The sequence below is a fragment of the Bombina bombina genome, chromosome 8, assembly GCF_027579735.1.
Source record: "Bombina bombina isolate aBomBom1 chromosome 8, aBomBom1.pri, whole genome shotgun sequence".
NCBI classification, from domain to species: domain Eukaryota; kingdom Metazoa; phylum Chordata; class Amphibia; order Anura; family Bombinatoridae; genus Bombina; species Bombina bombina.
In genome coordinates, this window is record NC_069506.1 from 193,821,202 (window position 1) to 193,848,185 (window position 26,984).

The 26,984-nt window shown below is 35.1% G+C and overlaps 1 long non-coding RNA gene across 3 annotated transcripts in view; it reads right to left on the reverse strand.

The window, feature by feature from the left end:
• Positions 1-8,761: 8,761 nt before the first annotated feature.
• Positions 8,762-26,984, reverse strand: part of LOC128638697 (uncharacterized) — a 56,425-nt gene continuing 38,202 nt past the window's right edge. For 2 of the 3 annotated variants that reach the window (XR_008399117.1, XR_008399118.1), the window contains exons 2-4: positions 10,354-10,464; positions 9,327-9,404; positions 8,762-9,085 (exon numbers count right to left, since the gene is read on the reverse strand). This is a non-coding gene — a long non-coding RNA (uncharacterized LOC128638697). Of the gene's footprint in view, positions 9,086-9,326; positions 9,405-10,353; positions 13,023-26,984 lie in introns of those variants that run through there. The other variant, XR_008399116.1, reaches the window with a different exon arrangement.

Sequence of the window (26,984 nt, forward strand, 5' to 3'; positions counted from 1 at the left end):
AGGAGTGCAAGGAGAAAAAAAACAACCTAAACCTTTGACCCTTTTTAGGAGCACTCCAAATATATATTACTTCATTAATAAACTAATGGAAATTCTGCTCTTATTATCACATTTATTACATATTCAGAAGAGCAAAAGGGATATATTAATTTTTGTCTGTGTTTCAATGGGATATGATTTAATAAAGGTACCCCATTTAATAAAAAATGTTTTCTATATCTTTGCTTTTTGAGTGATCTACATTACATTGTTCCAATATCATAAGATATGATATATGTAAATAAAATCAGTATAGGTAATGGGAGAGGAGTATAATGTCGATCTGTAAAGGGATGCAGAGGATGAATCCCTGCGACCGAATTTACAGAGAGCCTTATGAAAAGATTTCCCAGAGGCAAAATCATGGTGTCATCAGGCAGTACTCCCTTCACTTCCCTTTAACAAGCACTGCATTCTGAGGGGAATTGGGCTTCAATATGCTCAGAAGCGCCTTTCACTGAAGAAATCAAGCACATCATGCTTCACCACCTCCTAAGGAGGCACAGTTTTTAAACTGAGGTATGAGTGAGGTGGAAGGGGTATTTATAAGCTTTTGAGGTTTGGGAAACTTTGCCTCCTCCTTGTAGGAATGTATATCCCATTAATAACAGCTTGTGAACTATCGCCTCCTATATGAAAGAAATAAAAACAGCTTTTTTTACTGAGAAATTAAATCCAGAACCCAAAAATAATGTATTGTATGACAAACTCAAATTATAGGCACACTTATCACACTGAGACAACTTCCTGAAGGATCTTTCTACCAAAAACAGCTTCTAACAAGGCTAAAACATCAAAATGATAACATTTAGAAAAGGTATGCAGAGAAGACCAAGTGGACGCTTTGCAAATTTGATCAACTGAAGCCTCGTTCTTGAAACCGAGCTGTAATTCTCTGTGGTGGCTGACCCGTCTCCAAATAAGCTTTGAGAATCACAAGTTTCAACCAAGAGGCTAAAGAAATAGCAGAGGCATTTTGGCCTTCCTTAGGACCGAAACCCCCCATAAAAAACAGGATTAGAAGTCTGTCTAAAATCCTTAGTAGGATCAAGATAATATTTCAGTGCTCTAAAACAGACAAAGAATGCAAGGATTTTTCAGTAGCATTTTTTGGATTAGGACAGAAGAAGGGAACGCTAATTTCCCTATTAATGTTGTGACAGTTAAAAACTTTAGGTAAAAACGGAAAAGTAGTCCACAAAACAGGTTTATCCTGCTAGAAAATCAGATAAGGACACTCACAAGAGAGGGCAGACAAGTGAGAAACTCTTCCAAAAGAAACAGCACTTTCCAAAAAAAGTAGTTTAATGTCAAATTTATGCATAGGCTCAAAAGGAGGAGTCTGTAACACTTTTAATACTAGGTTAAGACTCCAAAAAGAAGAAATCCTTATCTAAACCATTCTGAATGAATTTAAGAATCCTAGGAGTTCTAAATGAATTCCAGGAATAATCATGGGAAGTACACCATGAAATGTAAGTTTTCCAAACTTTGTGATAGATTTTTCTAGAAATAGACTTGCGTGCCTCAATCGGTGTTAATCACAGTGTCAGAGAATCCTCTATGACTGAGAACTAAGCATTCAATTTCAATGCCATTAAGTTTAGAGACTTTAGATCTGGATGGGAAAAGGGGCATTGAGACAGAAGGTCTGGCCTTAGAGGAAGAAGCAATGGCGGGCAACTGGACATTCGGACCAGCTCCGCATACCAAATCCCGTGAGGCCATGCTGGGGCTACCAGTATTACAAACGACTGTTCCATTTTGATTTTTTAAATCCCTGTTGAGATATTGAAGTATAATCCTTGCAGCATTGGTGCAGCATACAAAGCTGAAGAGGTCTCAAATGAAATCGAGCAAATAGATTTGAGTCCGAAGCTGCAATAATGAGGTCTAGTATTTCCATACACAGAGTCACTGAAGGGAATGAGAGAGACTGAAGGTTCAGACAAGCTGAAATACATTTTATTTGTCTCTTTTCTGCTAGGGAAAGAGTAATGGATACTGAATTTATCTGGAAACATAAAAAGGTGAACATTGGTAAACTAATCCTCCAACCATGCCTATGAAGAAACAACAATAGTTGGTTTGTGTGAGATTCTGCTAAATGAAAAAAATTGAGCTAGTAACAAGATATCGTCCAGATAAGGAAAAACTGCATGCTTATTATAGATAAAAGGGCACTGAGAACTTTGGTAAATATTATTGGAGCTGTAGCTAGACCAAACGGAAGAGCAGTAAACTGATAATACTTTTCTAGAACAGAGAATCTCAGGAACTGCTAATGTTCTGGATGTATTGGGATGTGAAGGTAAGCATCCTGTAAATCTATTGTGGACATAAAAGTGACCTCGTTAAACAAAAGGTAGCATAGTCCTTGTAGATTCCATCTTGAAAGTCGGAATTCCTTAAAATTTGTTTAGAGTTTTCAGATCCAGAATGGGTCTGAAAGATGTTTCCTTCTTTGGTACAATGAAGATGATTGAATAAAATACCATCCCTTGTTCCTGTAAAGGAACTGGAACAATTACTCCCATATTTTCCAGATCTGAGACAGATTTTAGAAAAGCCTGAGTATGTTTGGCATATGGGTAAGAAAAAAACTCCCCATAGGAGGTAGTATTCTTAATCCAATTCAATATCCCAGAGAAATAATGTTTTGAATCCAGGGTTTTGGACAGATTCTAACCAAGAGTTTTAAAAATGCTTTAATCTGCCCCCCAAACAGTAGTACTGGATTGGCTGTACATTCATGAGGTCTTAGGGCCTGATTAGGTTTCTTATTCTGCTTGGATTTATTCCAATTGAAGATGGTCTCCAGACTGAGCTAGAGGGTTTAATGGAGGAGTCAGTTTTCTGTTCTGACGAAAGGAGCGAATGCAATTGGGAACTTTAAATTTTGCTTTAGTCTTTTATCCTGGGGAAGACAAACTCCATTACATCCAGTAATAGTAGAAATAATAGAATCCAGTTGAGACCCAAATAATTTCTTTCATTGGAAAGAAAGATAGTAATCTAGTTTTAGATACCCTATCAGCATTCCATGATTTGCCATAAAGCTCTTCTGGTAAGGATAGCTAAAGACATATTTTTGATATTAATTTTCATGATATCAAATACTGCATCACAAATAAAATTATTTGCATAGTGAAGTTAATTCAAGAGATTAGAACATTCAGGGTCAGAAGACAACTGCTGACCTAGACTGGATAACCAGAAAGTAGAAGCAGTAGCTACGTTAGCAATAGATATAGCTGATCTAAGAAAATAACCAGTGTGTGAATATGCCCTTTTAGATAAGATTCAAGTTTTCAATCTAAAGGGTCTATAAAAGAAGTACTGTCTTCTAAAGTAATAGTAGTGCGCTTAGATAGAGTAGAAATGGCCCCATTAACTTTGGGAACTGTTTCCCATAACTGTAAGTTAGCAGTAGGTTAAGGATATAGCTTTTTAAACCTTGAAGAAGAGTTAAAATAGACACCTGGTTTAGACCATTCCTTAGCAATCATATCAGAGACAGCATCGGGTATAGGCAAAATCTCAGGGAGATTAACAACAGTTTTATATACCGAATTCAAATGATTACAGGATTTATCATTAGAAGGTTTAGCTTCTTCAATCCCTAAAGTGACTAAGACTTCCTTCCAAAGAGAACGAATATGTTACATTTTAAATAAAAAAGAGGAATTATCAGGTTCTACATCTGATTAGGGAGTCTCACTGTTAAATGAATCCTCTTCATTCGAAGATACAAAATACTGAAGTAGGTCAGTACTTAAATGAATAGTAGAAGGTAAAATTTGAACTGACCTTTTTTTGTTTATTTGAAGGCGGTAGTGCAGCCACGGCTTTAGTAATGGCAGTAACAATACACTTTTTAATTGTTGGAGGAACGCCATCTGCATCCATCTGTAAGGAGGAGACAGTAAGTGCATTAGCTCACATAGAAACATCATTAGATTGATTGGCATGCCATAAGAAATCTAAGGATGAACCACATAAATGTTACTTCAGTTGTTTTACGATAAGCACACAGCGGTGGTAGAAAGGTGTTCAACATACTCAGTTCCTATGGTAACTTTAGGGACAGATTGGTGCTGCTCCATTATGGCAACATTTTTAGTAAAAATAAGATGCAATAATTACTATTATTACCCCCTTAAGGCAAGCTTTTTGAGGAAAGGAAAAAATATGCTCCCTTTATATAATGTTGCAAGGATGTTAAAGCGCTAAGCAATGAAGCCTAGGAAAGCAGTTAAAAGACCAGTTCACTCAGGAGCTGCAATTGCTTAGCTTCATTAACATGTTTTTACAAAATAAAAAAATTGATGCATAAACATGAAATTAGCCATATAAAAACATATTTGTTTTACATTTTTAGTTTGCACCCTAGCCATTGATTTCAACACTCCTGGAACTGCCAGATAAAAGGGCTGGGCAATAAAGATTATTAGCACGTCCCTTGACCAATCAATTTTAGCTATTTTATTCTATGCAAATGATGTTATCCATCTTAGGTGTGCACACGATGCAGTGAGCGCGCTTCACCTGTTATTTTAGGTTATATGTATTAGTGCGCCAATTAGATGCCAAAAGTTTGTTTTTTATTATTAGCACACGGCACAATTTAAAAAAAAAAAAAAAATACCCGCCATGGTGATACATGGTAATCAGGAATGCCGATTATTCAATCTGCCCGGATGCTACCGATGCAGTCACAAGAATAAAAATTTGCCCACAGGGGGGAGTCTGGATGGTCAAGGCAGGGATGGTTGCTGATTTTGTTCATATAAACAGGAGCATACATAGAAGGAGGGATTGCAGCAATACATAGAGGCTTATTCTATAAATCCTTACTTTCATTTTCGAATAGAGCCTTCTCTATGGGCTCAATGATAGAAAGCTCGTTTGTAAAATGATATGATGTAAATATGTGCGCACTGGAGTGCGAATATAATATCGTAATGATTGAAAGTGTTTGCGTGTATGTATTCGAAATGGGCGTGTTTTCTTAATTCAACATACGTTGCAAATGTTTTTTTTAGTTTGCGTAATGTTAAATGCCCACTTCGTATGTGTAATTCTGTATTCGTAATTTCTTTCAAAAGTGTCTATTGATCAATTGTATTATCAACTTTGAACTTAGAAATTCAGATGTGTATATTATAAATATTAAATGTCCAAACTCATGTATTATTTCTGACTTCTGTTTATTTTGAAATAAAAAGAAAATGAATACAATTGTATTCATAAGTAAAGCAATGCAATGTAATTATACATTTTTAAATCAAAAATAATTATTAATCATGTGTTCCCTCACACTGGTGTTTACAGCAGGGTCCTGTGAAGAAAATTCGTTTTGAATTATTCCATAATCATAATCTTACAACAATATCTAGATTATTTTCAATGGCTAAATTATGAAGCATACAACACAAAGTTATTATGTCTGCAGCCTTTGTCGGTTGATATTTCAATGCTCCTCCAGTTTTATCTATACAACGGAATCTACTCTTAAGAAGTCCAAATGTACGTTCAATAGCTGATCTTGCTTTTGAGTGTGTGTCATTGAACTTCATTTATTTTCTGTTTGCTGGTTTGAAGACAGGTGTGATTAACCATTTGTAACATGGGTATCCTACATCTCCTGTTGGATGTATGATTTATGGTTAGTATTACAAATAATTTATTTTATGTATTAGACAATTAAACATCTTAGTACATAACTTACCAAGTATCAAACCATTTCCACAAATTCCTGCATTCATATCTTCATAAAGGAGTGATTGCTTTAGAATATAAGAATCATGTGCACTCCCTGGAAAAGCTGACAACAGAGAAATAATTTTGTATTTGTGGTCACATACTACTTGTGTGTAGAGAGTGCCACCCCTTTCTGTTAAAATATGTTTCAGGATGATTAATTGGTGCACAAATTTGTATGTGTGTGCAGTCAATACATTTCTAGAGTATTTGGTATTCCATAATGTTCATAGAAATATTCCTTAATTATATTTTTTTCATTTTCAGTCATTGGAATTTTAATAAATCTGTCGATATTATTCTTGAAAACATTAATAACCTGGTTAAGAAATCTGGAAAAAGCACTTTGTGACACATCTGTAATTGAACTGGTGGTATGTTGGAAAGAACCTGTTACCAAAAAATGAAGTGTGGTCAATAATTTAACAATTCCTGGTATTGCTTTATTTCTCCTTGTTATAGGTTCCAAATCATCTTTAAATAATTTGTAAAGGGTAATTATAACTGATTTCTTAAATCTAAATCTTTGAAATCAGGCATGTCACTTAAAAATTGTCTTTCTCTGTATGTTCTGGGCCTGTATACCCTGTGTGTCATCGTAGTTGTTGGTTCTAAAATAAATCCTTGAGATTGTTCAACATCATTTTCATTCAATATTTCTATCATATTTGTATGATGTGTTATCAACCTCCTTCTTCTCCTTTGAAATCTTCTATGTTGAAATAATGCATAATATATATATTCTGCCATCTGTAATTATAAATACAAAATCGAATTTTAAATTAAATATTTTAGTAGATTTCAAATCATATTTTTCTAAATAATTTTCGTAAACTTACCCTCATAAATTGAATTTTGCACACTTTTAAAAAAAAATTACGTCAAAATATTTATAGTCTAGCTTATTCCGACGCTCTTTGATCACGTCATTTTTGATCATTGCGCATTTTGTAATAAAGTTTTACTGTGAAAACATACACAATCATCCTTCACTATTTCAATATAAATGTCTTAAATTTGTTTGTGAATATTCGTAACTGCAATCGTTACGTAATTCGACATTCTAAAAGTCCCCTTTTTATGACGCGAAATTTTCTATGTTACTTTCCTGAGGAAACTTATAATTCGATTTGCATTTTCCAAAGTGAAACAAGTGTATATAAATTCCGAAAATATTAACAATGGTAAGTACATATAATCCACCATATTATATATTTATTGTATATGTTATTTTACATTTCCTTTTATTTTTTAAAGAAATATGACACATTTAATGCTAATGATATTTTATAAAATATTTTATTCATAGGTTCTACCAACTGGAGTATCATCCCAAAATAGTGAGTCTGGTAGAAACCCTGCATTCACAGAAGAGGAAAATCTTGTATTAGCACAGCAAATGCAAATTTATTATGATAAACTGTTTGGATCCATGTCTGCAAAAACTTCTAATTTTGAAAAGAATTCAATATGGGAAACAATTGCAAAATCTGTATCAGCTGTAGGTGTTAGGCCCAGATCAGTGTCCAAATGCAAAAAAATATACTCTGATTTAAAAATTAAAGTTAAAGCAAAAATGGGAAAAGAAAAAACTGAAAGAAAGAAAACAGGTGGTGGAACATATGTACCAATCACATACTCTGAATCAGAAAAAATAATTAGATAATTAATCCTAGCTGCAATGGTTTCTGGAGTTCCTGGACTTACTAATATTGGTGTAAGAACAGGTAATTTTGATTATCTTTCTGGATAATGTAATTAAAAATATGTAAGTGAAATAAGAAATATAAACACAAATAAAAAACATTTCTTTTTTAGTGGCAGAAGAACAAAATTAAAGCTCACAAGAAAATATTGAGACACCATCATTGGATCGTAATGAATCTAATATTAATGAAAATTAAATGTTTGATAATTTAGAATGTAATATAATTAATAAAGAAATAAGTATTGAAAGTGAACTACCACCCAACAATATATCATCTCAAAATAAAATACCAATAAATGTAGTGTTGGATTTATCACAAGCCACATATTCAAATAGTAACATAGAACAGGAGGAGGAAAACAACATTAGCAATGAAGCTGAACATACAATTATTTATTTACAAAATGAAAATAATTCATTGCCATCAGAAAATGAGAACAATCCTGAGGACAATGAATTTTATAAGGATGTTGGTGAATTTAGTTATAAATTAATACAACATAATGATTTATTACGTGACAGACTTGAGATTAGGAATAACACCATGCTTGAATTTAAGGAAGAAATAGTTCAACAAAATCATGCTATCAAAAAATTAAATGATTCTGTTGAAAAAAGTAATACACATTTGGAACACATTAGTGAGTCCTTAAAATCAATAGCTCAGAAAATGATTTTTCTATGTAAAAAAAATTATTGTACTAATACTCCTTTAAATGTAAATGCTAGTTCTTCAGAAAATGCTGAAAATTTAAATTAATTTGTAACCGAATCAACCAATTTAGGTAATTCAGATATTGATGGAATAAATTCTGATGTTATAATTTCTGATGGAAAAAGAAAAGGAAATCAGAATTCTGATGGTAATCTTCCAGCTAGTAAAAAAAACAATTAGAAAATATAGAAAAAGAAAATAAATTTAATATGTGTATAGTATTATTCTTTGAGTTAAACATAGTAATTTAAAATAAATGAAGATAAAATACTCATTGTAAAATATTTGTAAGGTTTTTGTTTTATAAATATTAAAGGGACAGTGCACACAAATATGCAGACAACTATGTGTATTTTAAACTAATATAAGTAAGAATATGATTTGATAATGATATAAACATCCATGTTCATTAATTATATATTCATACTTGTGAACACCCCACACTGAAATCATAAATGCACATGTCCCTTTAATACATGTGCAAAAAATATGTAATGTGTTGTATGGTGTATAACTCAAGAAAATAAAGAGACCAATTATAAACATTCTTTTTATTAACTTTCAAACAAAAAACAACAAAAAACAAACATAAGATATTAATGTGGATGATAAAATGGTCCACCACGTGTTTTAACCCCAGAATAAAATGCCCTTCCTTGCCACCTTCTTTCTCTGAACATCATAACACGCTGTTCTTTTTGGTTTTCAATGATTCTGGTTAAAAGTCTTCTTATTTTTTGGTTGTGAACTTTATTTTTCCGAAAAATGGTGAAGCATTGAGTCTTTCAAAACTGTGATATTAGTGTTTATATTTTCTAGCAAAACACACATTTTCCCAAATGTATTCTCTTCCCGTTTTCCTGTTAGAAATAAAACAAATATCATATTAAAATACATTAAAAATGTGATTGCACTATGCACAAATTTAAAATATTGTTTTGATAAAGAAAATAATAAAAAATGAATTGATGATAGTTCATGTGTTAAAAATAAAAGCTGTGTGACAACAATGTAATTTTATTTTTACATTTTAAAAAAAATACACACACACAAGTGACATTCTTTATTAACATGTAAATTAAGGTGTAAATTAATACATACCTTGTTCATGTGGTTCAAAATCTTCTGCATTGTCAGCATCAACCACATTTGCACTAATTGAATTTTCATTTTCAGCATCTTTAAAAATAAAAAAATTAAATTAGTTAGAAACAAAATTATATATTATTTTCTATATTACAAGTATTGAAAATAAAATATTGTGCATCCATTAATGTATAACAAATCACTTTTATGGATGCATAACTAATAACCATCCATTACAAGTGCTTTTAACATTATTTACAAATCAGAAGCAGGTTTTTGGGGTTAAACTTTGCAGATATAAGGAGATATCCTAACATATTATAGTTCAGGGGATTTACATATTGGTCTATGGGGAACTTTGTCATTAAAGTAAAAAAAATAATAATATATATATCTCTATTTCCTGCATCCTGCATCGGGAGTACGTCATTGATAGTGCGATCCGCACTTACTAAGATTATGAATCTGTCTTGAAGAAGGCCTCAGGATAGGCCGAAACGTCGACACTGTATAAATGTAATCAGTAATGTAAATAAAGGATACTTATTGAATCAAGTCCTGTGAGTGCCCTCCATCTACACAATTGATATATATATATTCAAAAATTACAATGCTTAAAGGGACACTGAACCCACTGATAGAGCAGCAATTTTAAGCAACTTTCTAATTTACTCCTATTATCAACTTTTAATTGTTCTCTTGCTATCTTTATTTGAAAAAGAAGGCATCTAAGCTAAGGAGCCAGCAAATATTTGGGACAGCAGTTGTTTATTTGTGTGTGAACTTATCCAACAATCAAGAAGAACAACCCAGGTTGATCATCAAAATGGTGCTAACAACTAAACTTACATTATTGCTTTTCGAATAAAGATAGCAAGGGAATGTAGAAAATGTGATAATAGGAGTAAACTAGAAAGTTGATTAAAATTGCATGCTGTATCTTATTCACAAAATAAAGAATGTGGGTTCATTGTCCCTTTAAATTGATGTTTAAATTTACATGCTAAATGATTATAAAATAAAAATATACACATATATATACCGGTAATGAGGAATTCCAATTCTTGAATTTCTTCAATTTCGAATTGTTCACTTTCACATGCTGCCTCAGTGCTTTCAGCAAGTAATGCTGGTGATGTAGTTACTTCTTGCACTAAATTAAAACAAACTTTTTGTAATTTTTTTTATAAGGAACATGATATGTTAACCAAATAAAAAAAACAAAGAAAAGAAATTACCTTCATCCACATCCTCAGTATTATTTTGCTGTGCAACATCACTTTCTGGGCCAACAGAGACATCTACATGTTCTTCACACAAGGGAGAAGTTTGGGAAGATGATGCTGAAGTAGACTGTTGCTCAATGTCCACATAGGGTTTACAGACATTAAAAGTTTAATAAATATTTTTTCATATTTTAAAAATCGTCTCCTCCTCTTATTCTTTCTAAGAAGGTTCCTTTAAATATCTGCAACCCTTTTGCGACATTGAGCCACAGTCTTTATATGTGTGCCATTTAAATTGACCATTTCAGCAATATCTTCCCAGATTGCATCCATTGTCTTTAAACTAGTGTCACGCCTCTGTGGTCCAAAAAGCATGTCATAGTTTGGCTCCAAAGCAGATACAAGGATTTCGTTCTCCACAACTGAAAACCTCTCAGCAACCATTTTTCACAAATCTCATCAACTGCCTCACAGAATAAAATATGATATCTATATAAATATACATGTAACCAGCGTAAAATGTAAAATATGCTGTGATTGGAGAATATTAAGGAAGTACTCATAAATATGCGTACATAAATGTATTGCAAGGTATTATGGTAACAGAAATAATATAACAGTAAATATGATTGGTTAACAATTATTGCACATTGAACATTTTTTATAACATATACGCAATTTCGAAATAATACAAATGAGTGAAAATATTAAATAAATAAAGAGCGTAAAAAAATTTATTGTAAGATTTCAATAAAAAGAATAACAAAATATAACCAGCACAGTAAAAGCAGAATTCATTGCGAAGGAGAGTTTCATTGAAAAGGAGAGGGCGTTAGATGGGCGTTCCATGGGCGTAACCTGAGTAAATCCCGCAAGTTTCATATATATGTTATGATGATATAAAAACATATGCCATACGAATCGCACATTTAACACACATACATGTCTCGCCACCCATCCTTTGGCGAATTAACATGAATAACATTTACAATATTTATTTAATTTAAAAAATATTACGATATAACGTAATTAGACAATATACTATAACTGTAGTTTTACATTTTGAAATATGCAAACACAAACTGAAATAAAGTGAATCATTAAAATTACAAAGCGACGCAATGATATTTGGAAACCCATTTCGAAGTTCGTGAAATGAGGAGGCGAAGCTTATAGTTTACTATGGACAGCTTATCGCGTAACGTATTGTTTACAATAGACTGCCCACTTTATACGATCATTACACAAGGCGTGAAATTTGCGAGATAGGTGAGACAGAAATACACATTTCTCGCCACCAATGACAAGCTTTCTATCATTGAGCCCTATGTCTAAAGCGCAAATCTAAGTCAATGGTGTATATGGAAAATATTCTTGCTTGAGTGGCGCTAGTGAGCTTTTAATAAACACTGTAAAAGAGCCACTGTGAATTGAAATTTTGTACTTCTGCGTGCTCTAGCAGAATAAACCAGCAACTCACCGCTGAACATGGACAAGCTTTTTATTGAGGGCACGTCCGTGTTCACACTAGCGTTGATGTCACCATGGGTGCTTGGGCATGCGCCCTGCACAGAAGGGACTGTGCTCAAATAGCCGCACAGCCAGAAAATATCTAAATGGGTTTGTTAGCAGCCCATAAAAATGGCACATTACAAAAAAATGATATAAAGTTACAAAACGAATATAAAAAAAAGCCACACACATATAGGTTTACTTTTGCTTCATAAATGGAATAAAAATAGATCTTGATTTGGGTAAACTGTCCCTTTAATGTCAGTTTGTGCAAATTTAAAATGCAATCTTATAGAGAGAAAAAAGGCTCGCTAAAAGGCGCATCTATTATACGTCCTAAAGTGCGCGATACTGATGCGCCAATAGTGACACGATACTAAAAAGCATTTATTATGACACAAAAATTCAAATACTAAAAGGCGTGAAAAAAAGGGCGTAACAGAAATGGTGCGTGAACCAGACGCGCGCATGGGGAAGAAAACACTTGCATTTTTAACGGTCGCATAAATATGCGGTTGTTTGAATGCGCGCTTGCATATGCATGAGAAAACATTTTGGGTGCAAAAAAATAACAAGCAAGGGGACTAATAAGAATATGTTCCTGGGCCATACATAAACATAGATATACAATGTGCCCAACCCATAGCTGTGAGTGTTTATATAAAAAATATACTTACCCATAGACCCTCGTCCACTAATAGAAGACAGTAAAACCAGTACTGAAACATATCAGCAGAGGTAATGCAATAGGAGTATAACATCGATCTGTAAAAGGAGGCAGAAGATAAATCCCTGCGACCAAATTTACAGAGAGCCCATGAAAAGATTTCACATGAGGCGAAAACATGGTGACACGAGGCAGTACTCCCTTCTCTTCCCTCTGACAAGCACAGTAATCTGATGGGAAACGGGCTTCAATATGCTCTGAAGCGCCTTTCACAAAGAGAAATCAAGCACATCGACATGCTTCAACCACCAGAGTTTTTGTCAGTGTCCTTATGATATAAGGTTGTGTGTAAAATGTCAGTACCCATTGAGTCAGTTTTATAGATCTCTAGATCGAGAAAATGAATTTTTTCAAGATTCCATACAATTTTAAATTTGATGGTAGAATTTGTATGGAATCTTGAAAAAATTAATTTTCTCGATCTAGAGATCTATAAAACTGACTCAATGGGTACTGACATTTTACACACAACCTTATATCATAAGGACACTGACAAAAACTCTATACTGCACTACAACAGCTTTCATCCACATACTCAGAAAAATGGTGTCAGCTCCTCGCAGCTCCTGAGAGTAGTTCGGAACAACACTGATGATCATCACAAAAAGGTGCAATTAAATGAAATGGCTCAGAAGTTTCTCCAACGTGGTTACCCCTCACAATTGATTGAAAAACAGCTTCTGGTTGCCGAACGTCAAACCCGCAATGGCCTTATGGTGAGGAACAAGGAAAAGGAAGAAGATCCAAGACTGAACTTTGTAACTATGTATACCCCTCTTTCAGAAGTGGTATCCAACACCATCAAAGATAATTGGAAAATTGTGGCAAAAGATTCTAGCCTACCTTTCTATGACCTCCCACCTTCATGTATGGTTTACAAGAGGTCTAAGAATCTGCGAGACCTTCTTGTCTTGAATGACCCGGTGCACTGCTACGAACGCCGGACCTGGCTACCTAAGGCCAAATTGGGATGCTACAGATGTGGCAATTGCGTCACTTGTAACCATATGGTGACCGGGAATAGCTTCCATCATCCCCACATGAACAGAAAATATAAGATCAAGCACAGATTGACGTGTACATTAGAGTTTGTGATTTATGCCATAATTTGTCCGTGTTCCCTGTACTATATTGGCAAGACAATCACTACTTTCAAGGAAAGACTAGCCAATCACAAATCAGTCATACGTCTGGCCATCAAATCGGGTGAATCTGAGCAACCAGTTGCGAGACCTTTTGTACAAGCGGGACATTCATTGTCCTCACTGAGGGTCATTCTTATTGACCATGTACCACGACTACGACGTGGTGGAGATAGAGCACTGACCTTATTATGCCTAGAAGCCAGGTGGATTTTTAATCTCAACACCATGGCTCCTAAAGGTTTAAAATACACATTGGCCGCAAGTCTGCAGGGGCCGGCGTTGCACCAGCAGCTCTTGTGAGCTGCTGGTTCAATGCTGAATACGGAGAGCGTATTGCTCTCCGCATTCAGCAATGTCTTGCGGACCTGATCCGCACTGTAGGATCAGGTCCGCAAGACATTTGTTAAATTGGCCTCAGAGTAAAGACTGAGGTATGTGTGAGGTGGGAGGGGGTTTTATAAGGCTCTTGGGGTTTGGGAATCTTTGCTTCCTTCTAATTTGCTTTATTTTTTTTATATTCTTTGCTGAAAAGCATATCTAGATAGGCTCAGTAGCTGCTGATTGGTGGCTGCACATAGATGTCTCGTGTGATTGGCTCACCCATGTGCATTGCTATTTCTTAAACAAAAGATATCTAAAGAATGATACAAATTAGATCATAGAAGTAAATTGGAATGTTATTTAAAATTGTATTCTCTACCTGATTCATGAAAGAAAATGTTGGGGTTTAGTGTCCCTTTAACACTATGGGTAGCTTTAGGTGTGGGTCGAGTAATCATAACTCCTGTAGCATGATCAGTGTCGGTTTCATTTTTAAGAGTACAGCAACTGTCCAAATGTTTAATATCAATTGTTATGCTAACTGTAGCACTACCTTTGTTGTATATTTGTTGCAATGTCACATTTACCAGATGCTGTATTTGAACTTTACTGAACATTTGAGAGATATCAAATATTTTGATAAAGATTCTACTGTAGCAAAACGCTTTAATGATATACAGTCTACTTCAGAATTTATATTTTTTTAAAAGATAGCTAATCCCTTTATTACCCATTCCCCCGTTTTGCATAACCAACAGTTATATTAATACACTTTAACCTCTGTTAAATTAGCTTGTATCTAAGTTTCTGCAGACTGCCCCCTTATTTCAGTTATTTTGACAGACTTGTATTTTGGCCAATTAGTGCTGACTCATAAATTACTCCATGGGAGTGAGGACAATGTTATTGATATGGCACACATGAACTAACACGGTCTAGCTGTGAAAAACTGTCAAAATGCACTGAGAGAAGAGTTTGCCTTCAAGGACTTAAAAATTAGCATATGGGGGTGTCCAATCAGCGGCTCTGAGCGTTTGCACCTTTCTGGAACTCTGGAAGAGGAGATAATAACCCGTCGATTATTAATCTAAAACCACAGCATCCATCAATTCAACGATTGATTTTGTATTTATTTGCCATCTAAGCTTCAGTACGTTGCTGTGTTAATGACCCCAGAGGCAGAACAGGACAATTGAGGCCTGCAGCTGCGGCAATCTCGCAGGCAGTGTTGGTCACCCGGGGTATTCTACCAGAACTGACTATACATTGCAACTGAAATAACAATCCAGACCTCTTACAGCATTTATCATTTCCTAGAGCAGGTACAAATCTCTGCACGGCATAACCATACTATAGAGGAAAATGCTGCACTCAAATGTTGCCACATGGGTCAACGATCTTTCTAACAAGATAGATTTGTGATTCACCAAACTAGAAGCTTTGCTGCAAAACCTTGTAGACAAGGTGATTTCATAACGCGATCTACAACTCCTTATAGATAGGGTTGAAATCACCAAATTTGAAGAACCAAGAAAACAACAGTCTATAACTTACAAGCCTGATACAGCTTTAAAGCTCCTTGAGACCGACCAGCTTTATGCGTCAGTAACCGGTAACTTCTCACAGCCACATAGCATGCCTGCAATGACATCTCCACAGTCATAGCCGATCGTCAGCTATAAGACAATAAAGAGCGCATGTTGGAGTGGCACTAAAGCAGTACACCATCCCAGAACACCGGATCCTCTGAAATGGGAATACCTTGACCATCAATCTGTAATGAAGCCTACATCGATACCAAATTGTGACCAGCTGAAAACCATGGATTCCACTAAGATGTTCGTCTACACCAGTGAGTGGGGGACCCTACCTAATGTACAACTGAAACAAGGTCACACTGGAACAGCAAGATTATCCATACGGATAGGACAGTCTTTGGATCTGGGACAACCATACTGGGGGCTTGATGGGGACCCTCAGGAGGTCATAGACAACACAATCCTTACTTCACATTATCATTCCAGATGGCGCCCTGGATCTTACATTGTATGAGGAAATCCCCACTACACCACACAGTCCTATATGGGACTCGAGTCTTGTAGCGGAATCATATGCTGACACAGACTTTAATCAGATTAAAGGACACACTTACCATTCTCCGGTCACCTTTCCTACAGATTCTAAGGTTATGCCTATGCTGGTAAAACATAATTTATGTAAGAACTTACCTGATAAATTAATTTCTTTCATATTAGCAAGAGTCCATGAGCTAGTGACGTATGGGATATACATTCCTACCAGGAGGGGCAAAGTTTCCCAAACCTCAAAATGCCTATAAATACACCCCTCACCACACCCACAATTCAGTTTAACGAATAGCCAAGAAATGGGGTGATAAGAAAGGAGCAAAAGCATCAAAAATAAGGAATTGGAATAATTGTGCTTTATACAAAAAAATCATAACCACCACAAAAAGGGTGGGCCTCATGGACTCTTGCTAATATGAAAGAAATGAATTTATCAGGTAAGGTCTTACATAAATTATGTTTTCTTTCATGTAATTAGCAAGAGTCCATGAGCTAGTGACGTATGGGATAGCAGATACCCAAGATGTGGAACTTCCACGCAAGAGTCACTAGAGAGGGAGGGATAAAATAAAGACAGCCAATTCCACTGAAAAATTAATCCACTACCCAAATCAAAAGTTTCAATTTTTATAATGAAAAAAACTGAAATAATAGGCAGAAGAATCAAACTGAAACAGCTGCCTGAAGTACTATTCTACCAAAAACTGCTTCTGAAGAGAAAACATCAAAATGATAGAATTTAGTAAAAATATGCAAAGAAGACCAAGTCATTGCTTTGCAAATCTGAACAACAGAAGCTTCATTCTTAAAAGTCCAGAAAATAGAAATTGACCTAGTAGAATGAGCCATAATCCTCAGAGGCGGGGATTAACCCGACTCCAAATAAGCATGAAGAATCAAAAGCTTTAACCAAGATGCCAAAGAAAAGGCAGAAGCCTTCTGAGCTTCCTAAAACCAGAAAATATAACAAATAGACTAGAAGTCTGTCTGAAATTTGAGTAGCTTCAACATAATATTTCAAAAACTCTTACCACATCCAAAGAATGTAAGAATCTTACCAAAGAATTCTTAGGATTAGGACACAAGGAAGGGACAATAATCCCGCTACTAATGTTGTAAGAGTTCACAACTTTAGGTAAAAATTGAAATGAGGACAGCAAAAACCACCTTATCCTGATGAAAAATCAGAAAAAGGAGATTTACAAGAAAGAACAGATAATTCAAAAACTGTTCTAGCTGAAGAGATGTCTAAAAAGAACAATACTTTCCATGAAAGTAATTAATAACCAAAGAAAGCATATGCTCAAAACAGAAGAGCCTGTAAAGCCTTCAGAACCAAAATAAGACTCCAAGGAGGAGAAAATTGACTTAATGACAGGCTTGATATGAACCAAAGCCTGAACAAAACAATGAATATCAGAAAGATTTAGCAATTCTTACTGTGAAACAGCACAGAAAAAGCAGAGATTTGTCCTTTCAAGGAACATGCAGACAAAACCTTATGAAGAACTATAAAATCCTAGGAATTCTAAAAGAATGCCAAGAGAATTCATAAGAAGAGCATCATGAGATGTAAATCTTCCAAACTCGATAATAAATCCTACTAGACACAGATTTACGAGCCTGCAACATAGTATTAATCACTGAATCAGAGAAACTTCTATGACTAAGTACTAAACGTTTACATTTTTATACCATCAAATTAATAATTTGAATTCCTGATGAAAAAAACGAATGTTAAGATATAAGGTCTGGCCTTAATGGAAGTAACCAAGATTGGCAACTGAACATCCGAACAAGAACCATATACCAAAACCTGTGTGGCCATGCTGGAGCCACTAGCCACACCAAAGATTGCTCTCTGATGATTTAGAAAAATCACTCTAAAAAGAAGAACCAGAGATGAAAAAATATAGGCAGATTGATAATTCCAAAGAAGTGTTAATGCATACACTACTTCCGCCTGAGGATCCCAGGACCTGAATAGGCCCCTGGGAAGTTCCTTGTTTAGATGAGATGCTATCAGATCTATTTCTGGAAGCCCTCACATCTGAAAAAATTGAAAAACATATCTGGGTAAAGAGACCATTCTCCCGGATGTAAAGCTTGATTAACAGAGATAATCCGCTTCCCAATTGTCTATACCTGGGAAAAAGACCACAGAAATTAGATAAGAGCTGGATTTAGCCCAAGCAAATATCCGAGATACTTCTGTCACAGCCTAAAGACTGATAGTCCCACCCTGATGATTGACATACGCCACAGTTGTGACATTGTCTGTCTGAAAAAACAATAAACGTCTCTTCTTCAAAAAGAAATCAAACTGAAGAACTCTGAGAATGCACGGAGTTCCAAAATATCAAATGGTAATCTCGCCTCCTGAGATTTCCAAACCCCTTGTGCTGACAGAGATCCTCAGACAGTCTCCCAACCTAAAAGACTCGCATCTGTAGAGATCATGGTCCAGGTTAAAAGAACCGAAGAGACCTGTAGAACTAAATGATGGTGATCTTAACCACTGAATCAAAGATAGTTAAACATTAGGATTCAAGGATATAAAAAGTGATATCCTAGAATCCCTGCACCATTATTCAGCATAAAAAAACTGGAAAGGTTTCCTATGAAATGAGCCAAGGGAATCGAATCCAATGCTGCAGCCATGAAACCTAAAACTTCCATGCATAAATAGCAACTTGAAGGAAATAATAGAGACTGAAGGTTCCGACAAACGGAACCCAATAAACTTGTCACTTGTCTGTTAGAGACAAAAACATTGACACAATCTATCTGGAAACCTAAAAAAGGTGACCCGTGTGTGAGGAAACAAGGAACTTTTGATAAAAAGATCCTCTAACCATGTCTTGAAGAAACAACAGTTGAATCGTATGAGATTCCGCAGAACGAAAAGACTGAGCCAGTACCACAATACCGTCCAAATAGGAACACTGAGAACCTTGAAAAGATTCTTAGAGCTGTCGCTAGACCAGAAGGAAAAACAACAAATTGGTAATGCTTGTCAAAAAAAGAGAATCATCTCAGAAAATTAAAATAATCTGAATGAAAACAGAAAATGAAGATATGCATCTATTGTATCTATTGTAGACAAATAATGCCATCACTGACCAAAAAGGCAGAATAGACCATATAAACACCATTCTAAAAGATGGTACACTTATATGACAGTTCAAAAAGATTTTCTATCTTTGGAACAATGATTAGTCTTGAATAAAACCCCAAAACCCAGTTCCTAAAATGAAACTGGAAAAAATACTCCAGAAAACTCCATGTCTGAGACACACTTCAGGAAAGTGTTAGTCTTACTGGAATAGCTGGAATATGATAGAGAAAAAAGACTTCTCACAGATGGTTTTACTCTGAAACCTATTCTGTACCCAAAGTTTAAAAAGTTTGGACCGAATAGAACCAAACAAATTTCAAAAAAGTCTTAACGTGCCCCTTACCAGCCAAGCTGGAATAAGAATCGCACCTATATGCAAATTTGGGGAGCTGACTTTGAACTTTTTTAAAAGGCTTAATTGATTGAAGAAAAAACTTCCAATTATAAACATGTTACTTGGGGAAGAATTCAGGATTCCGTTCCTTAGTAAGAACAGAAAACTAAAATAAGCTTAAAGTTTTAGTCTTAGAACTCAATTTTGAAGCCCAGAGTAACAGTTAAATAATTGAATCCAATTATGAACCAAATAATTGAATATCTTGGAAAAAAAAGAAATATGGATTTTAGAAATCCAATTAGCATCCCAAGATTGAAATCACAAAGTTCTTCTAGCTAAAATAATAGATTAAACCTCATTTGCAAAAATATTTAATAAAATGACAACACAAACGAAATTATTAGCATGTTAAACAAGTTAAAGGATCAGACAACACACTGGACTTGCATTATCAACAAATGCAAGATAACAAGACAATGCAATAGCACTTAGTCTGAACTTCAAATAAGTAGAAGATTTTGTCCTTTAACAATGCTAAACAAATCATAATCCGATACTTGATCTTAAAGTATCCAACCAGAAAGATGCAGCAATTGCAACATCAGCCAAATAAATTACAGGTCTAAGAAAAAGTACCTGAAAATAATTTTCCTTAAATAAGATACGACCATCTGAAGGAAAAAAATAAATACTATTTGCTATAAGAATAATAGTATATTTAGCAGGAGTAGAGCCCCATTAACTTGGGGAATCTTTCCTCAAAACTGAAAATTAACTGCCGGCAAACAATACAATTTTAAAACCTTAAAGAAGGACTAAAAGAAAATTCTCAGCCTATTCCATTCCCTAGTATCAGGAACTGGAAAAAAAACCTCTGAAGAAACCACAGAAGATAAATAAGCAGAATTTAAATGTTAGCTAGTCTTCAAAATCAAAAGAACTAGATATTTCAATATCCAAAATAATCAACACCTTTTGAACAAAGAACAAATGTACTCTAATAAAGAAAAAAAAGTAGATTTGTTAGTGTCAATATCTGATGAAGAAAAAATTCTGAATGAGAAAAAAAGCACCATCAGAGAAGGTTAATTAATTATGTTGTTGGTCATTTGAAACTTCATCAACTAAAAAAGAAGTTTGAAAAAGACCTTCAAATTTTATTAGAAGGCAGGATGTCAGACAAAGCCTTTAAAATAGAATCAGAAAAATATTCTTATAAATTTCTAAGTATATCTTGTACATAAGATATAAAAAGAATAGCAATATATAAAGCATAAATACTAATGGATTCTGCATGTAAAAGTTTATCATGATAATTTATTACAAACCATAGCTAAAGATAAACATTCATAACATTAAAATAAATGAACTTAGCTTTGGTAGGACTGATATCAGTCAACAGGAATCCCTCAGCATTTCTTGATACAGGAACAGTGTTTTGAATATCTAGCAATATGTAATAGAAAAAAACAACATATAAAGCAAAATTATCAAATTCCTTAAATGACAGTTTCAGGAATGGGAAAAAATGCAAGTATGACGCCCACATTTTTGGCGCCAAGTATGACGCCCACATTATTGGCGCTAAGTACAACGCCCATATTTTTTGGCACCAAGAATGACGCCACATCCTCTGACGTCAAAACCGACGCCCACATTTTTTGGCGCAAAAAAAAAACACGTCTGAATACACATGCGTCAAAAAAATGACGTAACTACAAACAACTTCCTGCGTCAACTACGACGCCGGAAATGACAAAATTTTGCGCCAAAAAAGTTTGCGCCAAGAATGACGCAATAAAATGAAGCATTTTCTGCCCCCGCAAGCCTAACAGCCCACAGGGAAAAATAGTGAATTGAAAATTTTCAAGGTAAGAAAAATAATATTTATTCATATGCATTATCCCAAATAATGAAACTGACAGTCTGAATAAAGGAATAATGATTATCCTGAATCATGGCAAATATAAGTTTAAAGACATATATTTAGAACTTTACATATAAAGTGCCCAACCATAGCTTAGAGTGTCACAAAAAATAAGACTTACTTACCCCAGGACACTCGTCTACATGTTGTAGAAAGCCAAACCAGTACTGAAACGAAAATCAGCAGAGGTAATGGTATATAAGAGTATATCGTCGATCTGAAAAGGGAGGTAGGAGAAGAAATCTCTACGACCGATAACAGAGAACCTATGAAATAGATCCCCTAGAGGAAGACCATTGTATTCAAATAGGCAATACTCTCTTCACATCCCTCTGACATTCATGCACTCTGAGAGGAAAACCGGGCTCCAGCCTGCTGCGAAGCGCATATCAACGTAGAATCTAGCACAAACTTACTTCACCACCTCCATGGGAGGCAAAGTTTGTAAAACTGAATTGTGGGTGTGGTGAGGGGTGTATTTATAGGCATTTTGAGGTTTGGGAAACTTTGCCCCTCCTGGTAGGAATGTATATCCCATACGTCACTAGCTCATGGACTCTTGCTAATTACATGAAAGAAATTTAAAAGGATGGCTTATTATCAATACATTACTGCCCACTAGCCTATTGCTGAAAAACCTCAATGACCTAATTGAAATGCTTAAAAATATATTGTTTAATTGTATGTTTATAATATATACCTAAGTCTGTCTGCATATATAATATGTACATTATACAGAGAAGTACCCACTATTCCCTGGTTCCCTTCCCTATAAATACTAAAGCGATGTCATTGCTGTTAAATTTAAGAGGGGGATGGTGTGTCTGCAAAGTGTTACCCCTTACGCATCTATCGATAGAAAGTTCCATCGACTTAACTGTAATGTTTAATATTTTACTTATATGTATGCCTGCATTAGTTACACAAATGTATTTTCGAGTGTCATATGATCATAATACGGGAATACTAGGCTGCATCACAGAGACAGCGGTAACATCTCTTTTACATTTAATCATATTGCTCCAATAGTTTTTGATATTCTGAAATGTATAATATTGAGGAGAAACTCTGCCCCCACATACATAATGGGAGGCATCTTGAGCACTAATAGCATATATCCTGAATATACAACCTCCCCTCCTTGCGGCTTGAGGGGCCGCGTGGAGGAGGTGAAGCTCTAACACAGTGCATAGGACGCAACGCCACACCGGACAATATAGAAACAAGCAGCACATGTTAAATCACTAGATAAAAAGAAGGGGAGTAACTATTTAAATTAAATATATATTTTAGCCAAGTAATGTTCTATTGCCCTGATATGTATGGTTAACTAGATGCCCCTCTGACAGACACAAGATAATATCCTCATTGAGCAATAATGATGTTTATTTTTCTATTCCTGTACAGTTATATAGACATAAAAGATACGTTTAGTCTACTAATGCACCTGTACAGACCTAATGCGAGGTTTAGTCATATATAACTTATGCTTAAAATAACTGTTTTCAAGGCTTATTCATGCAACCTATTTGAGTTTCATACTGAGACTGTTTTAGTGTTAAATTGTTGAAACATACAGTTCTGGTGCTTAGCATCTCCATTCTCCTTTTGTTTAATTGGATATGTTAGGATAACATTCCTTTTCTTTATTTATGTTGAGATGCAATCTTTTCTTTTTTTTCTTTTTGGTTGACATTTTGTTGTATACTTAACCAACCCCTAGACTCGAACTTTGGAAATATCATAGGTCCAAGAGTGACCATTTTGAGTATGTGTCAAAATATCAGATATGATGTAACTATTTAACATGCTTAAATATTGTGTTGTAAACGCATTTAACATGTTGTTTAGCTTTCAACAAAGAATACCAAGAGAAAAAAGCAAATTTGATAATGAAGTAAATTAGAAAATTGTTTAATTGCATACCCTCTATGAATCTTGAAACTCTAATTTTGACTATACTGTCCCTTTAACTAATTGTCCCAGTGTTTTAATTGCAATTATTGATAAAGCCATAGTGCCACCTAGGGGTGGAAATCGAAATAAAAATCTCACTAAAAAAAATAAAATAAAAAAATAAAAAATAAGAGGGTTTTTTGGATATACAAGTTACTACCAGACTTCCTAAGGGTATGAATTCCGAATGGGATATTAGTTATTTTATTGACAGAGTATCTATTTTAGTCTCTAAAATTTCAAATGGTAATATATTTATAAGGAGTTTTTATATGGATTTTTTCTTCTCTCTACATCTATGTACTTTTGTAATTCAATAATTTTTTATGAATTTTAAATATGGTATGGTTTAATATTGTTATTTTTATGTATGTAATGTTTTTTTTCTGATTGGCAGTGCATGATTTAAAAGGAGGTCGTGAATGGTGATCTATGATTAAAAGGGACATGAAACCCAAATGTTTTCTTTCATGATTCAGATAGAGAATACAATTTTAAACAACTTTCTAATTTACTTCTATTATCTAATTTGTTTAATTATCTTGGTATCATTTGTTGAAGGTGCAGCAATGCACTAATGGTTTCTAACTGAACACATACTGTAGGTGAGCCAATCACAATCAATATATATATGCAACCACCAATCAACCGCTAGAACCTAGGTTCTCTGCTGCTCCTGAGCTTGCCTAGATAACTGCAAAAACACAAAAGGAACAGAGCGCAAGCCACTCTAAGGGTAAAGCTCTTGCGCTCTGTTCCTTTTGTGTTTTTGCAGTTTCTATTATGAGCAAGATCACAGTCCTTGCATTCGTCTCAGAGCAGCATCCACTCTTCTTCTTACATCTGGGAAGTATTTGTATACAAATATTCTATTAATCTGATTTGTATATAGAGTTTACAGCCTTGGGTTATACATTGTACAATATTTTGTTTAATGTATGAACATATACTTTTAAACAATTCAGTGGTATGATCCCTATGGAATAAATTGACAGCTAGTGGTCAACATTGGTTAATACTACTATATTATATAGATATCTGTTCTACATACCAGTCCAATAATAGTGGAGAAGCGCAGCTTAACCGCTTGTGTGTTTTTCTCTCTATGTTCTTGCCTAGATAAACCTTTCAGCAAAGGATAACAAGAGAAGGAAGCAAACTAAATAACAGATGTAAATTGGAAAGTTGTTTAAAATTGTATTCTCTATCTGAATCATGAAAGAAAAATTTTGGGTTTCATGTCCCTTTAAGGGCTCTTAGAAGCACGAAACACGTAAGAGTCACTGGATTATCTGCCTGTCATGTTTTTAATATGATGAACCAAAGGTGTTTTAAGGATTTTGGAGTGCAGCAACTTTTTGTGTTTTATTGAAGTGCTGATCTACCTATCAATTTAAAGGGGTTCTCAGACCAATTTGAGACCCAGTGCTGCACCTTTTTGTGTTCTATTATGAGTTAGTGACATGGTTCTCCCACCTTTTGCAAGTCCCCCACAGCAGTGTTCAGAAACTATTTTAACTGTTGCAGTGGATTTTGTATGATCGTTGGAGATCAGCTTCACCATCACTCCTTGCTGGAGGCAAACATTTTTTACTAAGGAATCATGGGGAAGTGGTAGGGATTAAAGCACTGTTGTGTGGAGTGTTTTACTTTCTCCTGTGGAACTGGACTTTATTCACACATGATGACTTGTGAACAGACTCTCACCATCTTGTGAAAGAAAAAAACCCCATAATTCATGCTTACATGATAAATTAATACATACATAGTAGATAAGATTAAAAAAAAGTCCATCAAGTAAGTTCAATGTATACAAATCTTAAGGTATTTACAATAAAATCTCCAGTAGAGCTTACATTAATCCCATTAAAAAGGTGACCAATTGGGGCGTGTCCTAACAGCGGCTCTGTGATGTCGCATCTTTCCAGAGCTCCAGGAGAGGGAATTATAATCCGCTGGTTATTTCTCCATAACCACAGCATCCAAAGCTAAAACGATTGATTTTGTGTCCCAGGGCATATCTTTATTCACTCCAGCTGTATTAATGACCCTAGAGCCGGAAAAGGGCAACTGAGGCCTGTAACAGCGGTGACCATATAGGCAGCGTCCCCCCTGGCTTGCCAGGGTTTCTAACCAGAACTCAATATACCTAAAAACAACAGTAGCACAGTGAATCACCTACAAGCATTATCATAGGAATAAACTGCCGAATAACAGTTTAACAGAGGGCAACGTCAAACTTTACTATTGACACGTGGGCTGAAAACCTCTACATCATGCAAGATCCAATTCTCCAGCTGGAGGCTATATTCCAACCATTAATCGACAAGGCACCTTCGGAGCTGGAACTACAACTTCTAATATGTAAAATACAGCTTATATCATCGAGTGCTCCAATATCCAGGCCTTCCCTTAGGGCCCAGGGAGGACGTATCATGCAATAAGCTGCTGAGTGGGGATCTTCACCAGCCGTGCATCAGTCAACTTTGGGTGGATCGCACAGAACGACACTAATAGAGAATAACAATTGGACATACCTTCAAGCGACATCCCACCCATCAAAGATGAACTTGCCGACACAGTGTGTCACTGCTCTTTGTCATATGCCTGATCCGAATCCACATGGGACTAAGTTGAAAATCTTGGCTACCAGCGCTACTTACCCTTATAACAAACGGCAAACATCTCTCAAACCTCCACAACCCTGGGATCCTAATGGAACAGTAAGATCACCTGTACAGCTAAACCAAAGGCCAGGGTCAGAGCGGCTACTCCAGGGCCTTGGGGGGCTGTAGACTCGGGGACATTAAAGCCTCTTTTTTTGGCGGTCCCTCAGACTTTATTTTAGATCTCAAACCACTGGATTACGATCTCAACATGCTTCAAGCTTTATTAAAACCCAGTGGCTGAATAAATCCAACTCTACACATGAGCCATAAAGCTACAGATTAGCTGTTACAGGCATACGTTTAATGTTACAAAGTCCTGATTTATGTTTTATACTTTATAATGACTTCTATTCAAAAGCACCAAGACAGCATGCTTAATTACATTCCTTTTCTTTTTAAATGTGGTTTATGTTCTACACTGGTATCTTAGCAAGTTGCAGTTTATTAGAAACTCGCTGGATCTCTAACTTGTTTACACCTTCATATTTAGCTATGTTTACCTCACTTAAAATTTTTGATGACACAGGGGGAAAGTTATTGGATGTTGAGGCTACCTGAATATAATCTCTTGTTGCCCCCTTTTTTTATTTAAAAAATGGAAGGATACAACATATGTTGTTTTTGCTATTATGAGTGTCATTTGAGTAT